Genomic DNA, 14,344 nt, shown 5'->3' on the forward strand with positions numbered 1-14,344 from the left:
TGCAATATTCGTGGTGGTAAAAACTTTATTGGATGCACTGGGTGGATTTTAGGGGAGAGTGGAGGGTTTCACCGCTCCCTTGCCCGGGCGGTAGTCCTTATTCCGGGGCACCATTTGACACCATTTATATGAAAAAACAAATCCTTAGGACGATTGCGATTCTCCCTATTGCGAAATATGAGCGCAGCTCTGTCGATGTCTCAGGATCTGCAGGCTCATCGAGTTGCTTTGCTGGGTCGCCTAAACGTATGGCGACGATATTAGTACGACAGCAGTTTTAGTTGACGAAGACAACGATGTGCAATGCACAGCCCGCGAGAATGCCACCAAGGCAACAACAACAACAACAATGTGCATATTAGTCCAATAGCAGTATTAGATCAAAAAGACGACGACGTGTAATGCACAGTACGAAAGTGTGCTGCAGTTTAACGAGAGGCGTGATCGGCTGCGGCGATAGCCCAGGGCTCTCGTGCAGTGGCTAGCCAAGCTGATCTGCTCGTTTGTTTGTTTCTTTATATGTTCCTTCATTTTTGGCTAGGCTCGGTTACACCGAATACGGCGACGAGGTTCAACCGACGTACGGTCGCTTAAGACCTGCCCTCTAAAATGTGCGCGTATTTCATTTGAAAAGCACACGAGGAACCGCCGAGTGAGCCTGGCCTAATAATTTGTTCGCGGAGTGGACTACGGAAAAACAAGGCTGCGAAAAGCAGCCCCGAATTAGATGTCCGGAAGTGTCCTGTTAAAACATTTTTTTCGGTAAATTCAATGTGCGCCAATGTCGAGTGTTGTACAGCCGAGCTAGACTTCCTGAGGTGTTGTTTGGCAGGAAGAAAGGAAGCGCGCACTAAAAGCGCGACCCGAACTTGATAGCTTATCACATCGTCCCAATATACCACACCTAGACCTCTTCCACAAACTTTATCGCGTTTGCTCCACGACAGTTTCTTCCAACCAGCCGGTACTTTTTCTCTGCGCCGTGATCAACCGTTGAAAAAATAGCGCCTTTCATGCCACACTTTTTCTTTTGTGCAGTCATTCACGCCTCGTAGTCGACTGGAATACCCTGCATGACACATTACGAATGAAAGTAAACTTATCAAGTTTCAGGACCTCTCAACACAAATTTCTTTGCAGCATTGCTCATTGCTTATATCGCTTGTTTCATTCAGATATATTGTTATTTTGCTTTTAAACCAGCAGTTGCCTTACTACTCTAATACACTGTTACTTTTTTTTATTGGGTATAATGAGTTTGTTGTTTTGTGTCTTCTAGTAGTATTTTGTATTATTGTGTATATGCGTTGCACCTTTGTGTTTACCGTACACCCTATGTAATACCCTCGATTAGAGGGCATTTAGGGGTATATTGAATAAAATAAATAAATAAAAAGACGTAGTGGTGATTAGACACAAAATTTCACTTATAAACGGCGACAAGGCCCAAAGAAGACGAGGTATGCATTGATGACGACCAGAGGTTCAACGTTAATGCCTGCCCATCGATTAAGATACATGCTGATTCAATTCGAGGCGCAGTCCTCCGTCGTGAAGAAAATCCTTGTCCTGGAGTAAAGCAAGCCTGCATCTAAAGTCAGAGTGTATTTTTCCTGCGTTGCTGACTTCATTCCGGCAGTCCATGTTCCGACTCTTCCGAGGCTCTTTATGCAGCACTTTCACAGTATGTCGAACTGAGGGCAAGCGAGAGGATGGAATGAGGCAGAAGAACTCCAAATGCACTTCAAGATAAGCATCGATGAACATTCGTTCCACGATGGCGAGTGTAATCTTCAGATACCTGTCACTAGAATCCCATGTAATGATTGACTACGTTCGGGACGCAACTTTCCGCACTGTAATAGGCGCCCAAATTTTGGGAAGCCCAGTACGTACACTTTCTCGCCAAAGATGGCTCTGGATGAGAGGTATTCAGTGGCACTCAGCTTAAGCGTAGTAGGCGGCTCCGGTGAGCTCTCACTGATCAGTACCAGCCGTGTGTCCGCCGCAGTGCTCTCTCGCAGGTTATCTATACCAACCAGTGGACGCCCTGCTAACATTTCCACCTTGCGAAGAATGAGATTCTTCTCCGTGTGCAACGATAAGGACAATCCTCAGTCAGAAGCTCCAATAGTGCCGCCTGTGCTATGTTCTGAATCTTTCCAAGATCTCTGGACTTCCGCCAGCGCCATGACCACGTTGCCGGCTATTTGCGTCACCTCGCCCTTTATGGTGTCTGCAGACTGAGTGAGCGAACGAACGGTTTCCAGCAGTTTCGCGGTATCATTCCTCGACTCCTCGATGAATGTGTTCATTTGACTCTGGAGAGCGGGAAGCTGGTCTTGAAGCGGGTATCCCACCATGGCTGTCAATTCTTCCACGACTGCTCTGACGTCATGCACATTAAGCCTGCTGTGGACGTCTCCAGCGGTTGACGGATTGCCGCCTCTGCATCCGGCCACGCAGTGAACGGCAAGCTGATTGTGCAACACTGCTTCTCCGCACTGCTGACACTCGAGAGCGTGGAATTCGCATTCGGTCTCATAGTGTAGGAGCATGATGTCCACAGAGTCCACAAACTCGCAGCCATGCGCTTCGTTCCAGCAGTGAACATTTAGAAAAGAAAAAGAAAGAGAACTGGTCAGTGGTAAATCAGTTCCGTGTAACAAAGTGAGGAAGACCAAAACCTTCCCCTTGCACTATTTTCTGAAAGACACAAGCTTTACAGTGAGGCTTTTAGCAGTTCACATGCGGCGTGAGTGGCATAGCCGTCGTTGGCGCTCCAAAACATGTGACAGTGACGTCACTACACAAAGTTGTCTCCATCATGTAACATCAGGTAAGTGAAGTCACAGGTACGTTACCGGCCACGTGGTGCACTCACTCCTCATTGGTAAGAAAAATAGGAACTCTAGTTTCTCACAATCCCGCAAACACTGAACGATTTCAATATTTTTTCCTGAGTCGCGTGCTAGCACGAAAGTCCTGCTTCATGTTATTTGTCCTGCAGCAGCCAATAGGAACAGGATATCAATCGGAACTAAGTTATTTATTCATGTCATTTTGCTTGGAAACCATAATGTAGGTAGCGAACATGGTTCCGAGGTCACCTTGACAAGGCTTGCTACCGCATGCACTCGGTAAGCTAACGCGTGAAACAGGCTGCTCTGGCGGCAGAGCGTTCACACTCTTCAGAAATAACAACATTAGTAGGAAATAAATTTCTCTACTGTTATTCTTTCTTATTATTGCGTTTCACCATGGCAGGAGTCGCATGCGTTGTGTCCTGGGGTGTGCAGTATATAGTGGGGTGTGCGCATATAATATATATATATATATATATATATATATATATATATATATATATATATATATATATATATATATATATATATATATATATATATATATAGGCGTTTAATGATGCCGCTCACTGCACACCCTAGGACACAACGCATGCGACTCCTGCCGTGGTGAAACGCAATAATAAGAAAGAATAACAGTAGAGAAATTTATTTCCTACTAATGTTGTTATTTCTGAAGAGTGTGAACGCTCTGCCGCCAGAGCAGCCTGTTTCACGCGTTAGCTTACCGATTGCATGCGGTAGCAAGCCTTGTCAAGGTGACCTCGGAACCATGTTCGCTACCTACATTATGGTTTCCAGGTGAAATGAGACAATTAAATAACTTAGTTCTGATTGATATCCCGTTCCTATTGTCTGCTATGTATATATACATGCAGTCATCCAAGTCATCGATATCAAGAGAACGAGAGATGTGATGAGCGAAATCATATATTTGTGTGAGGGTGTTGAATCCACTACCAAAGCCAAGACTAGAGGTTTCTCAGGACATTGTTGGCCTAGCGGAAATTAGTGATAGGCTTCAAACTGATACCTTTCAGGAATTTCCTTCAATTAGTTGTGGTCAAATATGAGTGTAGTTGAATAATATCAGCGTGTAACCGGATCTTTGCTGGGGAGGAACATTAACTAGGTTCTATATCATCTATGTATTATGAAGTTTATGGGAATAGGGGGCCCGCAGCTGGCACAGGATAAGGTTAATTGAAGAGATATGGGAGTGCATTCGTCTTGCAGTGGGCGTAGTCAGTCTGGTGATGATGATAATGATGATGAAGATTATGATAATATCAACTAGATTAACTTAATGTGAACCGCTCAGCTGTTGCATGCATAAAGCCTTTGCTGTCCACCTGTGTGTATTTCCTAGAATAAAAGGGAAGTTTATTCAACAGTGCCAACAAACAAAACATTGGAAACACACTCATGACTGAGGGCAAAACAAATGTATACAAAGTGGGTGGCCACCCAGAAACACCATGACCTTATTTTAACACACCGTACATATCACAAATTACAGCCTATAGTGCATAGAACGAACACTGGACAAAGAAGAATCAGCCTCCCGTAGCAACGACGCACGGGGGGGGGGCAAGGATTTTTCTCAGGGTGACTGGCCCTTTCAAAATTATACACCACCATCCTCGAACAAACCAGCATAGTCGGTAAAGAGAGGGGAGTCGGCCCGGCTAATACCGCAGCGCCGGCATAACCAGCCGACCTTCGTGCACGACAAAGAAGCGTGTGTGCCACCGTCGCAGAAACCGCGCCTCCCCATCCGCTGCAAGCCTTTCAGACAGGTATTGCCAGATGAGGAGACGCAGGCTCTGCAACGCGGGGTACATAGCCGTCGCCGGTTGACGCCGGGCTTCGGCCAGACAGCGGCGACGCCACAAAACAAACATAGCGGACATAAACACTAGTTTGCCAAAATAATCCCGTGGTTGCCGGATGCCTGGCCCGGCACGAACTGAAAACATCCGATACACCTGCCACCACATTATCCGGGCAACACGGCACTCAAAAAAAGTGTGTCGCGCTGTCTCTCGCGCTCCACATTGCGCGCACTGGGCGTTGGGCACAAGGCCCCATGATAAGAGGCGTTCGCGCGTGGGGAGGACTCTCCATCTCCTCCTCCACTCAAAGTCGCGGACCTGCGGAGGGACACGACTTGTGCACCACGTGCGCCACTTGCGTACCGCGGTGCGCCGCTGGTCGTCGGCGCCAAGGCGCACGCACGCGATCATCTCGCTCAGCCGAGACGCGGGCGTCTCAGTCAGGTCGACTCCTGGCAAGTCAGAACAAACAGACTGCTTAAAACCAGCAGCCGCTCTATAGAAGCGCAGAGGCCTCTCGGCCTGTGGACCTATATGGCGCTCAGTGGTGAAGAAGCGCCGCACTGTGCTCATCCAATAAAACATGAGCGAACGCCCAAGGTATGCGTCGCTCTCCACCAGCGTGGTTACGAGCTTGGCGCTGAGCGCACGCGCTATGGTGGCTTCACAGGGCAGCCCGAGTCCTCCTCTAGAAGGCGGCAGCTGGCAAAGGCGTCGAGCGACCTGCGCCGTGCCACCGTCCCAGACAAAGGCGCCCACAAGGGACGCGAGCCGACCCGCCGTACGACGCGGCATCACTGCTACGCGGGCGACATAGTGGGCAAAGGCGCACGCGCGGCCCTTGATGACGCTCACCCTGGCCTCCATGGAGAGGCCGAACTGCGCTGCCATCCTTAGCGCGCTCGTCGTGTGCGCAACAACTTCATCCCATGTCCGGGACGACACACCGCTGTGCTTAAAAAGGACTCCTAGAGTTGGCTCGACCCTAGTGACTCTGTCGACAATAGTGACTCTGTCGACCCTTCAGAACAATATCGCTTCCATGACGAAGGAACTGTGTCGGTTGAAAGAGATTTGCGAAATATAGTGGTGAGGTGTCTACCACTGCAAACAGCATGTCGTGCTAAAAACTGTTAGGTATCTGATCGAGTCCACAGTCCTCTTTATTGTTAAAATCTTAATTAAAACTTACGCGCCTATACTGAAAACTAGATTCGTCTCAGAAGTGGTTTTCGGTTGCAATCGAATTCGAAGCGAATAGATGTTTTCTCTGAATTATTTGGAAGAGCTTTTGGAATACTTGAGCCACACAAGGCAATTGCATGAAGAAAAGGAAAGAATGATCAAATTTAAGCTTTGCTGCATTCAAAGAAAATATGTCTGCCATTAAAAAGAATGACCGTCACGACGAGCCTATTTGCGGTTCTGAAGTAGGTTCGCCCCAACCAACGGAACCGTAGTACAGCAACGCCACACACGCCTTGCGAATATACTACGGCGGTTACGAGGGTGTGGTGAGAACGAGGGCACCGTGGACTTCTCGGCTATAGAAAAACGTCTTCCTGGCAAAAAAAAAACTAGTTACGATTAAACCAGGCTGAGCCTAGTAAGACGAGCGAAAGCTCTGTTATGGTAAGCACATGTCACACGCTTTTAAACAGCGAACGGTGCGTCACGTGATTTAAGGGAGTTGCGTGCGTGGCGTCGGCGCCGCATGCGCAGCTGTGGCGAGACGTAATGAGTCACGTGATTCGATAGTTGAGAGGTGAGCAAGAGGTATTGGGTCAACGCGCGCAGCTGTGGCGTGGTGTGGCGAGTCGCGTGACACGATGTCAGAGCCAAGCCCCCGCTCTTCCTGGTTTGAAGGTTAAATTTCATAGCCGCATGACCTTGAGCTTTGTAAAGAAGTAGTACAGCTTTCACTCTAAAACAGTCTTTTTAAAATAGAATTAAGCGTAGAAAGTTGGGCTAGTTGGTTGGTAGTACTATTGTGATACATTCCAGCGGCTAAAAAGACACGGACGAAGGTAGACGAGACAGGACGAACGCCGGACTTCAACTGAGGTTTATTTCACAAACAGCGATAATATACAAAAGGGGGCGCAAGGAAAAGTAATCCGTGACAAGATTAACCCATAATCAAAAAAGTGCAGAAGGCTCCTTTGCCATGCCACTCATGTTTTCCACATCGGCGCATCTACTATCTATCGCCTACCTGGCTGAATCCACCCGTTTGCCTTCAGGTAATCTATTTCTTTTTTGTGTAGCGCCACAGAAGGGCTGCTGACGCAGTTTTCTTTGTCATTGAAAATACTGAACGCTTCAAAAATTTCTCGGCTCTTTTGAGTCTTAAATCTGCGCATCACACTTGTCCTTTCTAAAAACGCCTTGCATGCTGGCTTGTGTGAGCAACGGCGAATGTGGTCGGCTAGGTGACCTCCGCCAGATAACGAATGGGCTGTCCGGCGATGCTCTAGCAAGCGTTCGTTGAGGCAGCGTCCCGTCTGTCCGATATACCGTCTGCCACAGGCGAGGGGGATGCTGTATACAACACCAACTTCACATTGAACAAGAGGTTTGATGTGCTTAATTTTGCACATAGGCCTCTTTTTGGCGTCATTCACCAGGCGGCACATGCGTCCCAGCTTTTCCGGGGCCGAAAATACTACACGCACGCCACACTTGTCGCCGACCTTCTTGAGGCGGTGTGAGACCTGATGCCAGTAGGGCACAACGACAGGTCGCTGTTTGGTACGTGCATTTTCCCTTGGCTTGCACCGCCCACCAGATTTCACCTCGCGAATCTGGGTTTCCACCACAGATGCCAGAATTTCTCCTGGATACCCAGCCTTATCCAATCGCCTTAGTTGGGCATGGACGCTGTCACGCACTTGATGTTCGCACGACTTGGCAAGAGCAGACCGGACGCAATTTTTTGCTATAGCTCTTTTCACGAGCTTGGAATGGGCCGAATCATAGTTCAGAATTTGTTTCTTCGACCGTGGCTTATACTGCCAGCACACACGCGTTTCTTCAAAAATAAGGCACACATCAAGGAACTGGATGCGACCTTCCTGCGGTAATTCGTGAGTGAACTTCATTCCGAATGCATTATTAGCAAATATTTCCAGAATGTTGTTCACATCGATACCTCTATCCTGAGCATCAATCACATTTACTACCACCAGGTAGTCGTCAACATACCTAAACACTTTCTGCACGTTGGCGTTGTAAAGGGACGCCTGAATACGCTTGTCAATACTAGATAAAAATATATCACTTAAAAGTGGTGCTAGGCAGGAGCCTATGCACACTCCTACTTTTTGGATGAAATGGCGCTCATTAAAGGTGACAAAGGTAGATGACAAGTAAAACTTTAAAAGCTCTAAAAAGTTGTCGGTGGATAACCCTGTCCTGTTCTGAAAGGCCACCGGCCCAGTGTCTTCAATAAAATTCCTTACAGCGCGGAAAAGTTCAGGATGAGGTATAGAATAGAACAATTCTTCAACGTCAATAGAAAACGCGATCATTTCTTTGCCTGAAGCATCAGATCGAGAGAAATAATCAATAACATCGTTAGAATTCTTAACCAGAAACGGATCTTCTAGCGGAATATCTCTAAGGTGCTTCTGCAGGAACGTCCAGGTTCCTGCAGAAGCACCTTAGAGATATTCCGCTAGAAGATCCGTTTCTGGTTAAGAATTCTAACGATGTTATTGATTATTTCTCTCGATCTGATGCTTCAGGCAAAGAAATGATCGCGTTTTCTATTGACGTTGAAGAATTGTTCTATTCTATACCTCATCCTGAACTTTTCCGCGCTGTAAGGAATTTTATTGAAGACACTGGGCCGGTGGCCTTTCAGAACAGGACAGGGTTATCCACCGACAACTTTTTAGAGCTTTTAAAGTTTTACTTGTCATCTACCTTTGTCACCTTTAATGAGCGCCATTTCATCCAAAAAGTAGGAGTGTGCATAGGCTCCTGCCTAGCACCACTTTTAAGTGATATATTTTTATCTAGTATTGACAAGCGTATTCAGGCGTCCCTTTACAACGCCAACGTGCAGAAAGTGTTTAGGTATGTTGACGACTACCTGGTGGTAGTAAATGTGATTGATGCTCAGGATAGAGGTATCGATGTGAACAACATTCTGGAAATATTTGCTAATAATGCATTCGGAATGAAGTTCACTCACGAATTACCGCAGGAAGGTCGCATCCAGTTCCTTGATGTGTGCCTTATTTTTGAAGAAACGCGTGTGTGCTGGCAGTATAAGCCACGGTCGAAGAAACAAATTCTGAACTATGATTCGGCCCATTCCAAGCTCGTGAAAAGAGCTATAGCAAAAAATTGCGTCCGGTCTGCTCTTGCCAAGTCGTGCGAACATCAAGTGCGTGACAGCGTCCATGCCCAACTAAGGCGATTGGATAAGGCTGGGTATCCAGGAGAAATTCTGGCATCTGTGGTGGAAACCCAGATTCGCGAGGTGAAATCTGGTGGGCGGTGCAAGCCAAGGGAAAATGCACGTACCAAACAGCGACCTGTCGTTGTGCCCTACTGGCATCAGGTCTCACACCGCCTCAAGAAGGTCGGCGACAAGTGTGGCGTGCGTGTAGTATTTTCGGCCCCGGAAAAGCTGGGACGCATGTGCCGCCTGGTGAATGACGCCAAAAAGAGGCCTATGTGCAAAATTAAGCACATCAAACCTCTTGTTCAATGTGAAGTTGGTGTTGTATACAGCATCCCCCTCGCCTGTGGCAGACGGTATATCGGACAGACGGGACGCTGCCTCAACGAACGCTTGCTAGAGCATCGCCGGACAGCCCATTCGTTATCTGGCGGAGGTCACCTAGCCGACCACATTCGCCGTTGCTCACACAAGCCAGCATGCAAGGCGTTTTTAGAAAAGACAAGTGTGATGCGCAGATTTAAGACTCAAAAGAGCCGAGAAATTTTTGAAGCGTTCAGTATTTTCAATGACAAAGAAAACTGCGTCAGCAGCCCTTCTGTGGCGCTACACAAAAAAGAAATAGATTACCTGAAGGCAAACGGGTGGATTCAGCCAGGTAGGCGATTCGATAGATAGTAGATGCGCCGATGTGGAAAACATGAGTGGCATGGCAAAGGAGCCTTCTGCACTTTTTTGATTATGGGTTAATCTTGTCACGGATTACTTTTCCTTGCGCCCCCTTTTGTATATTATCGCTGTTTGTGAAATAAACCTCAGTTGAAGTCCGGCGTTCGTCCTGTCTCGTCTACCTTCGTCCGTGTCTTTTTAGCCGCTGGAATGTATCACAATAATATTAAAATAGAAACTCATTTCTCCTCTATCGGAATGCGGATGGCGCTACGGGGATTTCATTCCGAGTTATCTAGCTCATCTGCCGAACGCCCTCACCACTCGACCATCGCAGCGGGCATGCCATCGCGAGGGCAGGATGCCATCGCCGCCTTGACTGGCGTTCGGTACCACTCTCTCCATATGGTCCGCATCTTTGCAGTGTGCCGAATACAGTAAAGCGCACATGCCAGTCCACTGCCCGATTCACCTAGCACCTGCAGCGTGAGGCGTCCGAGTGGCCTCCTCTCCCCTCTGCTCTTCTCTCCCCCAATTGAGTAATAGCGTAGCGCCGCCTCGCGTCCACGACGTTGAACTACCCCATGACATACACTACTTTCAGCAATTTGCGCATTTCCTATCAACGAAAATATTTTAGAGAGTCATGAAAAATTTTCTGCATTATGTGCTAGGAAATAAAACTTCCGAGGTTGAGTAATAGGCTGACGCCACCATACGGTCCCTCAGTAAATCACACGGACAGTCAAAATAGTTTGGGAACAGGCGCCCCGCTGCAGGCTTTGTTCTAAAAGAGGAAGTGGTCCAGCCTTGCGCTGTATTCGCCACGTTTGGTGCCACTAGGCCTCGACGCCATCTAAAACCCACCCCTGTCAAGCACACTGCCGCCTTTTCATGTGCGCGGTCATAGACGGCTGCGCTTCGGTGAACGTGAAACGCAGCATTCCTATGTTACTGTGCGTTCTCAGTGCGCGTTTACGAATCACAGGTAGATCACATGCCCTCCTGAGCAATGGCGCGTGAGAGGTGCATTAAGAAAAGTACGTTTCCTCAGAAAGCAATGTTCATGTGCACGCCGTGGAAAAAAGAACGCGGCTCAGCAGGTGTGCATTTATATGCGCTACTTATTATATTACAGAACCAGTTCCGCTGAAAATCAAGCCAAAATCTGCTCTCTGACACTTGGACAAAAGCTCGCCCCTCAACTCGCCCATCAAAGCTCGCCCCGCAAAAAATCATCGCTTGATATACCGCCACTCTCTTTTCGCCGTAAAATTTCCCAACTCTGCCTTTTCCACAAGTTATACTACAGCAATTGCACTGCACACTTCTACTCCCTCCCAATAGAACATCTCGCCGTCTTTTTAACAGCCTGAGCCTACAGCGTTTACATGGTTCCACCAATGCCTTTCAAAAATCCTTCCTGCCATCCGCCATTGAACAGTGGAATGAGCTGCCTGAGGCAGTTGTAACTGAGCGCGATGCAAACAAATTCAAAACCCTGCTTTTATCTCATCCTTTTCGTTAGCGCACTTACAGTGTAATGCCCGACAATTTTCAGTACCGCCTCGGCACATGTTACATTTTTTAACCCTTGTCTGCTAATCAGTGTTCCCGTTTTCTTCCTGTATATATAGCGTGATGGCCACAGTGTACCTGTGATTGTTCCCTTTTTCATTTTTCAATGCTCTTTTAACAATTGTTTTGCATTCTTCACTGTTATATTTCAAATGTTCCTATCGTTTGTGATTTCGTATTTTTGCTCCCCCCTTATGTAATGCCCCACCTAGGGGTCCTTAAGGGAAAATAAATGATGATGATGATGATGATGATGATAGCGCCTATGCGCCTTTTGTTTAATGATTGTATTTCAAACAGCCTGCAAACAAATTTGCACAGCTATGCTTATCTGCTCAGCGCATTATCAGCTAAAACTGATATGGCTCTGGTTTTACCCATTTATCGTGCATTGGGCTGTGAGAGCAAGGTTAGTCATGATAATGCGAATACGCGAAATACGACCTGGTCACAACCCTCCTGCCTCCCTCTCTGTTCGGTCCCTCTCTTTGCCTATTCTCCTCTCCCCTAAACGTGGATAGGGGGATTTCTTTCACTCGATTTTGCCACCTGTCACTTTTGGCTGGAGACGGCTATTGAAATGAATTTATCGGAATTAAGTTAACTTAACTAGTGCTAAATTAGAGTGAAAAATTTATTTCAGTAATAATTCACGCTTTACAGCTCGCGCTCTATTTTCCACGGCAGAATGCAGGGCAATATGCCTGTATTGCTACATCTATAGCTATATTGCGGCAATTGCTACAGCTAAACTGAAGCTATAACAACTTTAGCTTTAACAACACTCACCTTCAACTCCCTCGCTTTCCTATCGGAGAGCGGAGTCCAGCCGCACTCATCATCAGCGTAGGCCTACCCGTCCAGCGGACACACACCGCCGCCATCTTGTGCTCTGGCTCTGTGGCAGGACTCGCAGAGAAAATGCGCGCAGGGAAGAGCTACCGTCCCCTTGGGAATCATGCGGCAGAGGCCGCAGATGCGGATGTTGGGCACGGCCTCGGCGAACCGCGTCGGCCGCCAATTGACGCCAGCAATGTGGTCGCGCAGTCGGTACAATACCCTGGGCCCCTGATCTGGCATGGCGGTGTTCGCGGCCTCCGCACCTGCACAGCCACAAAACGGTAACAGTCACTTACTGAGGATCGAGCATATGTCCTCTAGGCGGCTTCCAAGCCGTCAACCTCTGCTGCCTTAAGATGACATCACGCGACTGCGTCCTAGCACTCTTGCGACTCACCCACTGCACTCCCATATCTTGAACAACTTCAGTAGAGTTAGTTGCTGGGCTAGTTGGTATTTTCTAATTAAGTTCATAGTAAAGAGCGCAAAGGCACAAGACTAAAGAAAGAAAGAGAGAAGACGGACGGGAAGAAAGACGAACACAGCGCTGACTACAGCTGGGGTCACACTCTTCTTAATGCAGAAACCCAGGAACTTCGCATAAAACGTCGTTCTTGCGATGCTGATCTGCAGCATATTCACATCCTGAAGAGCGGAAACGCTGAATAAAGGCGAGCCCGATGTATAAGAAATGTACCTCGGTAAAGTTAGTTGCTGGGATAGTTGGTAACATCGAATTAAGTTCATAGTATTCTGAGCAAAGGCGCAAGGCCTTCTTCTGCCTTTCTTTCTTTGGTCTTGTGCATTTGCGCTGAATACTATGAACTTAATCATGCACAACTGAAAGATATTTGCTGTTCTTCTGATCAGTGACTCCAGTTGCGCTATCGGTCGATCGTCGGTAGGCTTAGGTGCGAAGCAAGCTGTTATTAAAAAAAAAAAACTATCAGTCAAATAAATCCCGTGGAAAAATTTGGGGACACACTTAAGCTCCGTTTTAAGCGTTAAGCCGGGATTGCGTTAATGAGTCCCTTCAGCTGCCTGGCGTCCCTTTGGCATATCACTTTATTTACTTCATTTGTCATTTTGTTTTAAATTAGTTCATTACTTAATTTTCTTATTCAACTAATTTTTTTCATCCACCACAAGACACACAAGTTGGGGTGTGGGAATAGCCCTTTTTCTGGCGCTCTATGCTGACAGGTGACGGAGGCTATTCTCCGAAGTGTGAAAAGTTCTATCCAAAAATTTCTGGACGGAAGTGGGCAGCGCTCAGCATTTCTATCGCTTTTCATAATGTTTCAAAGATTTTTTATTTGCACGGGCAACTATAAGACGCCCATATCAGATGCATGAAGCGCTGCATGGTGTCATGCAATGCGAAGTATTGTGCAATTCTGATCATTGGAATGAAATAAATGCTTGTCCCGAGAAGCCCAATTTTAGTTATATTCGAGGAATTACAGGCAGGAAAATGGTGGCGGTACTGGTCGTAATGGCTTAATGAAAATAAATAACTGAATAAAAAATACGCGCGGAAAAGACGTTGAGGGCAGTGCAATCAGTTCCACTCCCTGATTAAAGGCTGATATACCCAGTTATTGGCAGTGATTTTATTTTACGTTTGAAGATTTATCTTTTCAAAACTGTTAGATATACGTGGATGCGGTCCGTGCAGGTGGACTGTACATAGAGCCGTACATTACGTACGTGATAGAAAGCTCAATAGTTACTCAATTAATTAAAATAAATCAACTGTGAAATTTTGATACCAGGGGCCAAGATTAAAATGCCAAATCAGAGGTCGTTAACATGTGAGGAAGTACAGTTTTTAAATTTTCTTAACCTGCAATGTGCTTCAAACTATTGAACAACAAAGTGCGGATTTGATGTCTTTAAGTTTAGTTGGCTTCCCAGTGTGGCATATTTATAACATGGCGTTGCCGAAAATACAGACGCCGTTTGGGTAATTTATGACGTAGAAGCATTTAACCTTATTTCAGCGGTGATACTACACCAAGAGACGCCATTGAAAAAAATATCCTAGGAGGATTGAAGTGTGTATATTTAACATTTGACATTTGAACCGCATTGCAGATTACAAAAATTTTAAAACTGGGCTCACCTTCGATGTTGAAGGGCTTCAA

The 14,344-nt window shown here is 46.8% G+C and overlaps 1 pseudogene; it reads right to left on the reverse strand.

Moving 5' to 3' along the window:
• Window positions 1–1,509: 1,509 nt before the first annotated feature.
• LOC149335782 (uncharacterized) lies at window positions 1,510–12,437 on the reverse strand (annotated as a pseudogene).
• Window positions 12,438–14,344: the final 1,907 nt, after the last annotated feature.

This window comes from Amblyomma mixtum, chromosome 7 (assembly GCF_055824585.1).
Source record: "Amblyomma mixtum isolate Tamu chromosome 7, ASM5582458v1, whole genome shotgun sequence".
Lineage (NCBI taxonomy): Eukaryota > Metazoa > Arthropoda > Arachnida > Ixodida > Ixodidae > Amblyomma > Amblyomma mixtum.